This window comes from Melanerpes formicivorus, unplaced genomic scaffold, assembly GCF_026170545.1.
Source record: "Melanerpes formicivorus ecotype bairdi unplaced genomic scaffold, bMelFor1.0.p_v2 SCAF_543, whole genome shotgun sequence".
NCBI classification, from domain to species: domain Eukaryota; kingdom Metazoa; phylum Chordata; class Aves; order Piciformes; family Picidae; genus Melanerpes; species Melanerpes formicivorus.
The window spans coordinates 62,501-72,500 of record NW_027142895.1 but is presented as its reverse complement, the minus strand read 5'-3'; positions in this window follow the sequence as shown (position 1 = coordinate 72,500).

Genomic DNA, 10,000 nt, shown 5'->3' with positions numbered 1-10,000 from the left:
GTTCCCTCGCGTGCGCACGCAAGCACACGCTTCCCGACTCCACGCGGCCACAGAGGCCGGCTGGGGCTCCCCCGCCCCCGAGGCCGGCCCCTGGCTGCCAGATCCCGGGCACGATTCAGGCAGCAGCAGCGGAAGCGAGCGATACCGACACGCCCGGCGGGGAGAAGGCCCTCGTCTCTCTCCCCGCCTTGCCACGGGAGCACCGGGACGTGCTAGAGGAGACAGCGACCCGCGGAAACGGGGCGCGCCCCCGGCACGCCAGGACCTTAGAGCCGGGGCGGCTCGCTCGGCAGCGGGCGGGGGGACGGGCCACAAAGCCGCCCCTCTCAGGCTAGAGGTTTCATTTAGGGAGGAACCCTCGGGGACCCCACCCGGGCAGGTGAGGCCTCACGCGCGGCGCCGCTTTTAGCCCCTTTTAAATTTTGCGACGCCGCCGCCTCGCTCTCGGCTCGGCCAACCCCCGCCACACGCAGCTGCTCGCGGCCGGCACCCGCGGGTACCCGGAACCGAGGACGACACCGGCGCCTCACGCGTTTTAGGACACCTGAAAACTCACGGGGCCACGCAGCAGTCACAAAGCCGGTTGCGGTAGACCGGTCCCCGAACCCTGCCCCAGCGCCGGGGGGGAGGTGGAAAGGGGAGGATGCGGCAAGGCACGCGCCGGGCCGCTAACGCCACGGCTCCCCCCCGCTCGAGCCGCTCGGGGCTGGGGGAACGAGGACGACACCTCACACGCGACGGGAAGCGAAGTGGAAAGGAAGACCGCCCTTGCCCTGCCGGCCGGGGGCCCTTTCCGACGCGACCCGAAAGGCCTCATCGATCAACAAGGACAGAAGGAAAGGAAGCCAGCGGAGGCCCCACGGCCTCGCTCTTCTGGGACAGACACAGCCACGCGCACCCGCCACCGCCCTCGGGAGCAGCCAGCAGGCACGGGGCTCGGCGTGCGGGCAACACGCCGGAGGAGCAAACGGGGCGCCCTCCAGAGATGGGGGGGGGGGGGGCAAGCTGCACCGGGCCGCACCGGCTCACAGGGCACCTCTGCCTCCCCGAAACGTGGGCTTGCATTTTCCCTCAAGCTGCACCGAGTTACATCTCCATCACGGGGCGCCCCTCTGGAGCCAGGAGGAAGCCGTGCTGGGGCACCGGCTTGCCCTCCTCCCCCCATGCCGGGCTCCATAGCATACGAGTGGCCAGTCACCGCCGCTGGCTTTTCCCTTAGATGCCGTGCCCCCGCGGGCTGCGGCTTTGGCCATGGGGGGGAACCCCCGTGAAGAGGGTCCAGTGCTGGGAACTCTCTCTGCCCCTTACCGGGCTCTCTCTCGCCGTGCCTGGACGGGCTTGCTTTCCATTCTTGGTGGGACCGACGCCGGCACCACGTCTCCCCGGCTTTCTCTGCCCCCGTGCCCCACCGGGCAAACTTCGCTTTGGGGGTTCCACACTTCGGCAGTGGCCGGCGCCAGCCACTCGTCAACTTTTTTTCTTTTCCCCTCTTTCGTTGCCGAGCCCGGGCTGGGCTCCGGCTCACGGACGAGCGAAACCCATCCAACACCGCTGAGGGTGCGCCAGCGGCCGCTCCAAACCGCCGCGCCTTTGCTCGGCCCCGCGGGTCCCCTCTCTGACCCGGGGGAAAGCCACCGAGAAGCCAGACGGACCCCTGCCCAGCCGCCTGGCGGGTGGCTTGGAGCAGCCGCTCGGCAGCGCTGCCCTGGGAGTGCTCGGCGTCACTCGTTCCCTCATATACGGAACTGGAGGGCCGTCAGCTCCGCGAGCGCACAACCAGCCGACCTCCGCCCAGCGGCAGGTCGCAGAAATCACGCCGGCTTGTACGATGACGTAGGCGGAGGCAGAGCGCAACAGCGACCCCTTGGCGACAAGCGCGAGCTCCGCGGAGAGCACGTCTACTCGCCGAGGGAGAGCACGTCTACTCGCCGAGGGAGAGCACGTCTACTCGCCCAGGGAGAGCACGTCTACTCGCCGAGGGAGAGCACGTCTACTCGCCCAGGGAGAGCACGTCTACTCGCCGAGGGAGAGCACGTCTACTCGCCGAGGGAGAGCACGTCTACTCGCCCAGGGAGAGCACGTCTACTCGCCGAGGGAGAGCACGTCTACTCGCCCAGGGAGAGCACGTCTACTCGCCGAGGGAGAGCACGTCTACTCGCCCAGGGAGAGCACGTCTACTCGCCCAGGGAGAGCACGTCTACTCGCCCAGGGAGAGCACGTCTACTCGCCCAGGGAGAGCACGTCTACTCGCCGAGGGAGAGCACGTCTACTCGCCCAGGGAGAGCACGTCTACTCGCCCAGGGAGAGCACGTCTACTCGCCCAGGGAGAGCACGTCTACTCGCCGAGGGAGAGCACGTCTACTCGCCGAGGGAGAGCACGTCTACTCGCCGAGGGAGAGCACGTCTACTCGCCGAGGGAGAGCACGTCTACCTCCCGGCTGAGGGAGAGCACGGGGGGGGGGGGACAAAGACAGGCGGCAGCAGCTTCGGTGAACGTCACCCGGGAGGCGACCGGGGGTGTCCCGGGGCTGTCCCGGGAAGCCGGCGTCCGGCACAGGGAACCGTCAGCTGCCGGACCGGGGCGAATCCCCGCGGCCACGGCAGGGGTGGGGGCTCGAAGACAGCCGGCAGCCGCTTCGGTGAACGTCACCCGGGAGGAGACTGGGGCCCTCCCGGGACCGTCCCGGGAAGACGACGTTCGGCACGAGATCCCGGCCGCGGCCGGACCGGCTCGAAGCCCCGCGGCCCCGGCACGGGGGAGGCCCAAAGACTGGCGGCAGCCGCTTCGGTGAACGTCACCCGGCCGGCGACCGGGGCCGTCCCGGGGCCGTCCCGGGATGCCGGCTTCCGGCACGGGGTCCCGGCCGCGGCCGGAGCGGCTCGAATCCCCGCGGTCCCGGCAGCAGCCGGAGCCGCTCGCCGTTCGGGCTCCCGGCACCCTACGGATCCGGCGACTCGTTCGCGGGCGGGGGGGGGGAGGCAGTGGAGGAGGTGCGGGCAGAAGCGGCAGCGGAGGCGGAGGGGGGGGGGGGTGCTCGGAGACAGCCGTCAGCCGCTTCGGTGAACGTCACCCGGGAGGCGACCGGGACCGGCCCGGGAAGCCATCGTCCGGCCCCGGATCCCGGCCGCGGCCGGACCGGCTCGAATCCCCGCGGCCCCGGCACGGGGGAGGCCCAAAGACTGGCGGCAGCCGCTTCGGTGAACGTCACCCGGCCGGCGACCGGGGCCGTCCCGGGGCCGTCCCGGGATGCCGGCTTCCGGCACGGGGTCCCGGCCGCGGCCGGACCGGCTCGAATCCCCGCGGCCCCGGCACGGGGGAGGCCCAAAGACTGGCGGCAGCCGCTTCGGTGAACGTCACCCGGCCGGCGACCGCGGCCGTTCCGGGGCCGTCCCGGGAAGCCTGCGACAGGCACGGGGTCCCGGCCTCGGCCGGACCCGCACTGGGTGCCGCCGCCTCGGGCTCTCGGGACGGTATGGATCCGCCGACTCGTTCGCCGGCAGCGGGGGGAGGCAGTGGAGGCGGTGCGGGGAGAAGCGGCAGCGGAGGCGGAGGGGGGGGGGGCTCGAAGACAGCCGGCAGCCGCTTCGGTGAACGTCACCCAGGAGGCGATCGGGGCCGTCCCGGGGCCGTCCCGGGATGCCGGCTTCCGGCACGGGGTCCCGGCCGCGGCCGGACCGGCTCGTATCCCCGCGGCTCCGGCAGGGGGGGGGGGGGCTCGAAGACAGCCGGCAGTCGCCTCGGTGAACGTCACCCGGCCGGCGACCGCGGCCGTTCCGGGGCCGTCCCGGGAAGCCTGCGACAGGCACGGGGTCCCAGCCGCGGCCGGACCGACTCGAAGCCCCGCGGCCCCGGCACGGGGGAGGCCCAAAGACTGGCGGCAGCCGCTTCGGTGAACGTCACCCGGCCGGCGACCGGGGCCGTCCCGGGGCCGTCCCGGGATGCCGGCATCCGGCACGGGGTCCCGGCCGCGGCCGGAGCGGCTCGAATCCCCGCGGTCCCGGCAGCAGCCGGAGCCGCTCGCCGTTCGGGCTCCCGGCACCCTACGGATCCGCCGACTCGTTCGCCGGCGGCGGGGGGAGGCAGTGGAGGGGGTGCGGGCAGAAGCGGCAGCGGAGGCGGAGGGGGGGGGGGCTCGAAGACAGCCGGCAGCCGCTTCGGTGAACGTCACCCGGCCGGCGACCGGGGCCGTCCCGGGGCTGTCCGGGGATGCCGGCTTCCGGCACGGGGTCCCGGCCGCGGCCGGAGCGGCTCGAATCCCCGCGGTCCCGGCAGCAGCCGGAGCCGCTCGCCGTTCGGGCTCCCGGCACCCTACAGATCCGGCGACTCGTTCGCCGGCGGCGGGGGGAGGCAGTGGAGGGGGTGCGGGGAGAAGCGGCAGCGGAGGCGGAGGGGGGGGGGGGGCTCGAAGACAGCCGGCAGCCGCTTCGGTGAACGTCACCCGGGAGGCGACCGGGACCGGCCCGGGAAGCCATCGTCCGGCCCCGGATCCCGGCCGCGGCCGGACCGGCTCGAAGCCCCGCGGCCCCGGCACGGGGGAGGCCCAAAGACTGGCGGCAGCCGCTTCGCTGAACGTCACCCGGCCGGCGACCGGGGCCGTCCCGGGGCCGTCCCGGGATGCCGGCTTCCGGCACGGGGTCCCGGCCGCGGCCGGACCGGCTCGAATCCCCGCGGTCCCGGCAGCAGCCGGAGCCGCTCGCCGTTCGGGCTCCCGGCACCCTACGGATCCGGCGACTCGTTCGCCGGCGGCGGGGGGAGGCAGTGGAGGCGGTGCGGGGAGAAGCGGCAGCGGAGGCGGAGGGGGGGCGGGGGGGGACGATAGTGGCGGGGGGCGGGGGGTGCTCGAAGGCAGCCGGCAGCCAGTTCGGTGAACATTCGCCGGGGCGGGGGGGCGACCTGTCCGTGCCCGGGGCAGCCCCGGGAAGCCGGCAGCCAGCACGGGGTCCCGGCAGCACCTGTTCCCTGCCCTGGGACTTGCCGTGCCCGGCGGCCGGTTGCCGGGTGGGGGGAGCGATGAGAGGCGGGGCGCAGCGGCCGGGGCAGCGCCGGGCCGCAGCGGGGGGCTGGGCGGGTGGGGTAGGCGTCGAGCGGCAAGCCCTCGGCTGCAGCGAATGTTCGGCGGTGCGGGGCGGGGGGGGGACGGGACGACACGTTGGGGGCGCCGAGTCCGAGCCACCCCCGGCCCCAGGGGCGGCCGGAGGGGGAGGCCGGTGCCTGGCCCTGGGAGCTGCTGGGCGCCGGATGGCCGAGGGTGCGTCAGAAGCCGCCCGAGCGGTCGAGCAGGTCCTCCAGAAAGGCCTAGGGTGGCTTCGAGGGCCCCGGGAGCAGTCGAGGGAGGCCTCCAGGCAGGTCTGGAGTGGATGGGAGGCCTTCCAAAGCAGACAAGGGAGGCTGCCAGCGGGGCCTAGGCTGGCACTGCAGCCTGTAAATGGTTGGGGGGGGGGCCTCTGGTGCGGCCTGGAGTCTCTGGCTGGCGTCCAGAGAGGTGCAAAAGATCCTCTGGTGCGGCCTGGGGTGGCGGAGAAGCCTGCAGAGCGTGCGGGGGAGGCTTCTGGTGCGGCCTGGGGTGGGTCGGAAGCCTGCAGAGCGTGCGGGAGAGGCTTCTGGTGCGGCCTGGGGTGGCGGAGAAGCCTGCAGAGCGTGCGGGAGAGGCTTCTGCTGCGGCCTGGGGTGGCTGAGAAGCCTGCAGAGCGTGCGGGAGAGGCTTCTGCTGCGGCCTGGGGTGGCTGAGAAGCCTGCAGAGCGTGCGGGGGAGGCTTCTGTTGGGGCCTGGGGTGGGTCAGAAGCCTACAGAGCGTGCGGGGGAGGCTTCTGGTGCGGCCTGGGGTGGGTCGGAAGCCTGCAGAGCGTGCGGGAGAGGCTTCTGTTGGGGCCTGGGGTGGCTGAGAAGCCTGCAGAGCGTGCGGGGGAGGCTTCTGCTGCGGCCTGGGGTGGCTGAGAAGCCTGCAGAGCGTGCGGGAGAGGCTTCTGCTGCGGCCTGGGGTGGCTGAGAAGCCTGCAGAGCGTGCGGGGGAGGCTTCTGGTGCGGCCTGGGGTGGCTGAGAAGCCTGAAGAGCGTGCGGGAGAGGCTTCTGGTGCGGCCTGGGGTGGCTGAGAAGCCTGCAGAGCGTGCGGGGGAGGCTTCTGGTGCGGCCTGGGGTGGCTGAGAAGCCTGCAGAGCGTGCGGGAGAGGCTTCTGCTGCGGCCTGGGGTGGCTGAGAAGCCTGCAGAGCGTGCGGGAGAGGCTTCTGGTGCGGCCTGGGGTGGCTGAGAAGCCTGCAGAGCGTGCGGGAGAGGCTTCTGCTGCGGCCTGGGGTGGCTGAGAAGCCTGCAGAGCGTGCGGGAGAGGCTTCTGCTGCGGCCTGGGGTGGCTGAGAAGCCTGCAGAGCGTGCGGGAGAGGCTTCTGCTGCGGCCTGGGGTGGCTGAGAAGCCTGCAGGGCGTGCGGGAGAGGCTTCTGCTGCGGCCTGGGGTGGGTGGGAAGCCTGCAGAGCGTGCGGGGGAGGCTTCTGGTGCGGCCTGGGGTGGCTGAGAAGCCTGCAGAGCGTGCGGGGGAGGCTTCTGGTGCGGCCTGGGGTGGCTGAGAAGCCTGCAGAGCGTGCGGGAGAGGCTTCTGGTGCGGCCTGGGGTGGCTGAGAAGCCTGCAGAGCGTGCGGGGGAGGCTTCTGGTGCGGCCTGGGGTGGCTGAGAAGCCTGAAGAGCGTGCGGGAGAGGCTTCTGGTGCGGCCTGGGGTGGCTGAGAAGCCTGCAGAGCGTGCGGGGGAGGCTTCTGGTGCGGCCTGGGGTGGCTGAGAAGCCTGCAGAGCATGCGGGAGAGGCTTCTGGTGCGGCCTGGGGTGGCTGAGAAGCCTGCAGAGCGTGCGGGAGAGGCTTCTGGTGCGGCCTGGGGTGGCTGAGAAGCCTGCAGAGCGTGCGGGGGAGGCTTCTGCTGCGGCCTGGGGTGGGTCGGAAGCCTGCAGAGCTTGCGGGGGAGGCTTCTGGTGCGGCCTGGGGTGGGTCGGAAGCCTGCAGAGCGTGCGGGGGAGGCTTCTGGTGCGGCCTGGGGTGGCTGAGAAGCCTGCAGAGCGTGCGGGAGAGGCTTCTGCTGCGGCCTGGGGTGGCTGAGAAGCCTGCAGAGCGTGCGGGAGAGGCTTCTGCTGCGGCCTGGGGTCTCTGGGTGGCCTCTAGAGAGGTGCAAAAGACCCTCTGGGTTGGGCTGGGGTGGCTCTTGGACCCCTGCCACACAGTGGAGAGCGGCCTCCGGCCCGCCACCTGTGTCCCTGTGTGCCTGAGTGCCTGTGTCCCTGTGTCCCTGTGTCCCTGAGTGCCTGAGTGCCTGAGTGCCTGTGTCCCTGTGTCCCTGTGTCCCTGAGTGCCTGAGTGCCTGTGTCCCTGTGTCCCTGTGTCCCTGAGTGCCTGAGTGCCTGTGTCCCTGTGTCCCTGTGTCCCTGAGTGCCTGAGTGCCTGAGTGCCTGTGTCCCTGTGTCCTTGTGTCCCTGTGTCCCTGTGTCCCTGTGTGCCTGAGTGCCTGTGTCCCTGTGTCCCTGTCTGTGTACCTGTGTGCGAGAGTGTCCGGCACGCCACCCAGCGGCGGCGGGCAAGCAGGTAGGCGGGTGGGCGGGCCGGCGAGGGCCAGTGTGAGTTTGGGGGGTGGGAGGGGAGGCGGCAGCTGGAAGCGTCAGAGGAGGGGGCGTGGCTCCGGCTGGCCCCGGGAGCAGGTTCCCGGGACCGGGACCGGCTGGACCCGGCGGGTGGTTGATCCCGGGGCGGGGGGCAGAGGCGGCGGGAAGCGGCAGCTGCGTGTGCGGCGGGGGGGTGGAGGGCGAACCGCGGCGGGAAGCGGATGCTTCAGAGCAGGTTACGGGGGCGGGGACGGACGACACCACCTGTCCCCGCCCCGGGACGGGCTGGACCCGGCGCCCTGGACCCGGCGCCGTGTACCCGCCGCCGCCCCCCGCCGCCGCCCCCCTCCGCCACCCCGGGACCCCGACGTTTTTTGGCGCCCGCGCCTTTTTTTGCTCCCCGCCTGCCCGCGCTGCCCCGGGCCCTCCCCCGGGGCGGGGCGGGAGGGAGGGACGGACGGACGGGTAGCCGGGGATCTCCGAGCGCGCGCCACCAGACCGAGGCGGGTCCCGCCGGCGGCGGCGGCGGCGGCGGCGGCGGCAGCAGCAGCAGCAAGCGACGGCGGGGGGGGCAGGCTAGGGAGAGAGGGGGAGCGGCATGCGGTAGGGCTGGGGGGTTTGTTTCGGGGGGGAGGGGTGGGGGGGGGTGGCAGCGGTCAGCGAGAGCGGGGAGAGGGGGAGCGGCATGCGGTAGGGCTGGGGTGTTTTTGGGGTGGGGGCGTTGGGGGGATTAGCGGGCGGGCGGGCAGCCCAGCCAAGCGGCAAGCCGGGGGGCGGGCGAGGGCGGCTTTAGGGCCGGAGGAGCGGAGCGCAACCTCCCCCGTGCAGGCTCCAGCGTGGAGAGCAGCAAGTTTTTGGGGACGGGGGACGACGGACGGGAGGGGCAGCGGCGAGAGGCTAGCTGCGGCAAGGGGCACCGGCACGGCCGCCCTAACAGCGCCGCCTCGGTCGCAGGGGTTAGAGAGCAGCCGGGCAGCCCGGGAGGGAAGCGGCAGCCCGCGTCGCGATCCCCCCTCCAGGGGACAATGTGGGAAGGGGAAGCCGCGGCGGCTTTGGCGGGGGGTGCCCAGCTGCTAGCGGCTTCGGGGGGCAGTTAGCGGCGGCGGGGGGGGGGGGAGATGGGTCGCGGCAGCGGCAAGAGATAACGGCGGGCGGGGGGGCTCCGTGCATAGCGGTAACGGGAGCCGGGGGGTGTGGGGAGCTGGGGGTGGCAGCAGCGGCAAGAGGCAACGTCGGGAGGGGGGGCTCCGCGCAAACCGGTAACGGGGGCCGGGGGGTGTGGGGGGGGCGGTGGTGGCCGCGGCAAGAGGCAACGGCAGGCGGGGGGGGCTCCGCGCAAACCGGCAGCGGGGGGGGGGCGGGGGTAGCGGCAAGAGGCAACGGCGGGAAGGGGGGGCTCCGCGCAAACCGGCAGCGGGGGGGGGGCGGGGGTAGCGGCAAGAGGCAACGGCGGGAAGGGGGGGCTCCGCGCAAACCGGCAGCGGGGGGGGGGCGGGGGTAGCGGCAAGAGGCAACGGCGGGAAGGGGGGGCTTCCGCGCAAACCGGCAGCGGGGGGGGGGCGGGGGGTAGCGGCAAGAGGCAACGGCGGGAAGGGGGGGCTCCGCGCAAACCGGCAGCGGGGGGGGGGCGGGGGGTAGCGGCAAGAGGCAACGGCGGGAAGGGGGGGCTCCGCGCAAACCGGCAGCGGGGGGGGGGCGGGGGGTAGCGGCAAGAGGCAACGGCGGGAAGGGGGGGCTCCGCGCAAACCGGCAGCGGGGGCGGGGGGGGGAGGCGGTCAGGAGCGGGGGGAGATTTCTAGAGATGCCGGCAGACCTTCTCCCCGGAGAACAGCGCTGTTGAAGAAAAGACTGCTTCAGAACACAACCTTTAATGAAAGACGCTCGATGAAAACAACACTTAATAAAAGAAGGTTTCATGCCGACTGCCTCTCTTCATTTACGCCGCCGCGGGGGGGGGGGGGGTTGGGGGGGGGGGGGGGGTTGGGGGCCGGGCGGGCGATACCAGGCGGCCCTCGTCCCGGGGACCACGTCTACCCCGCGGTTCCAGCCTCCGCGCGCTAAGTGCCCGCCCGGCCGCGGGGAGCACGTCTACCTCCTGCCGCACGGCTCAGTGCACTAAGTCCCCCCTCGCCATGGAGAGCACGTCTACCTGCCAGCTCAGGGAGAGCACGTCTACTCACCGAGGGAGAGCACGTCTACCTCCTCGGGAAGGAGAGCACGTCTACCTCCTGGGAAGGAGAGCACGTCTACCTCCTCGGGAAGGAGAGCACGTCTACCTCCTGGGAAGGAGAGCACGTCTACCTCCTCGGGAAGGAGAGCACGTCTACCTCCTGGGAAGGAGAGCACGTCTACCTCCTCGGGAAGGAGAGCACGTCTACCTGCCGCCGCACGGCTCGGTGCACTAAGTCCCCCCTCGCCAGGGA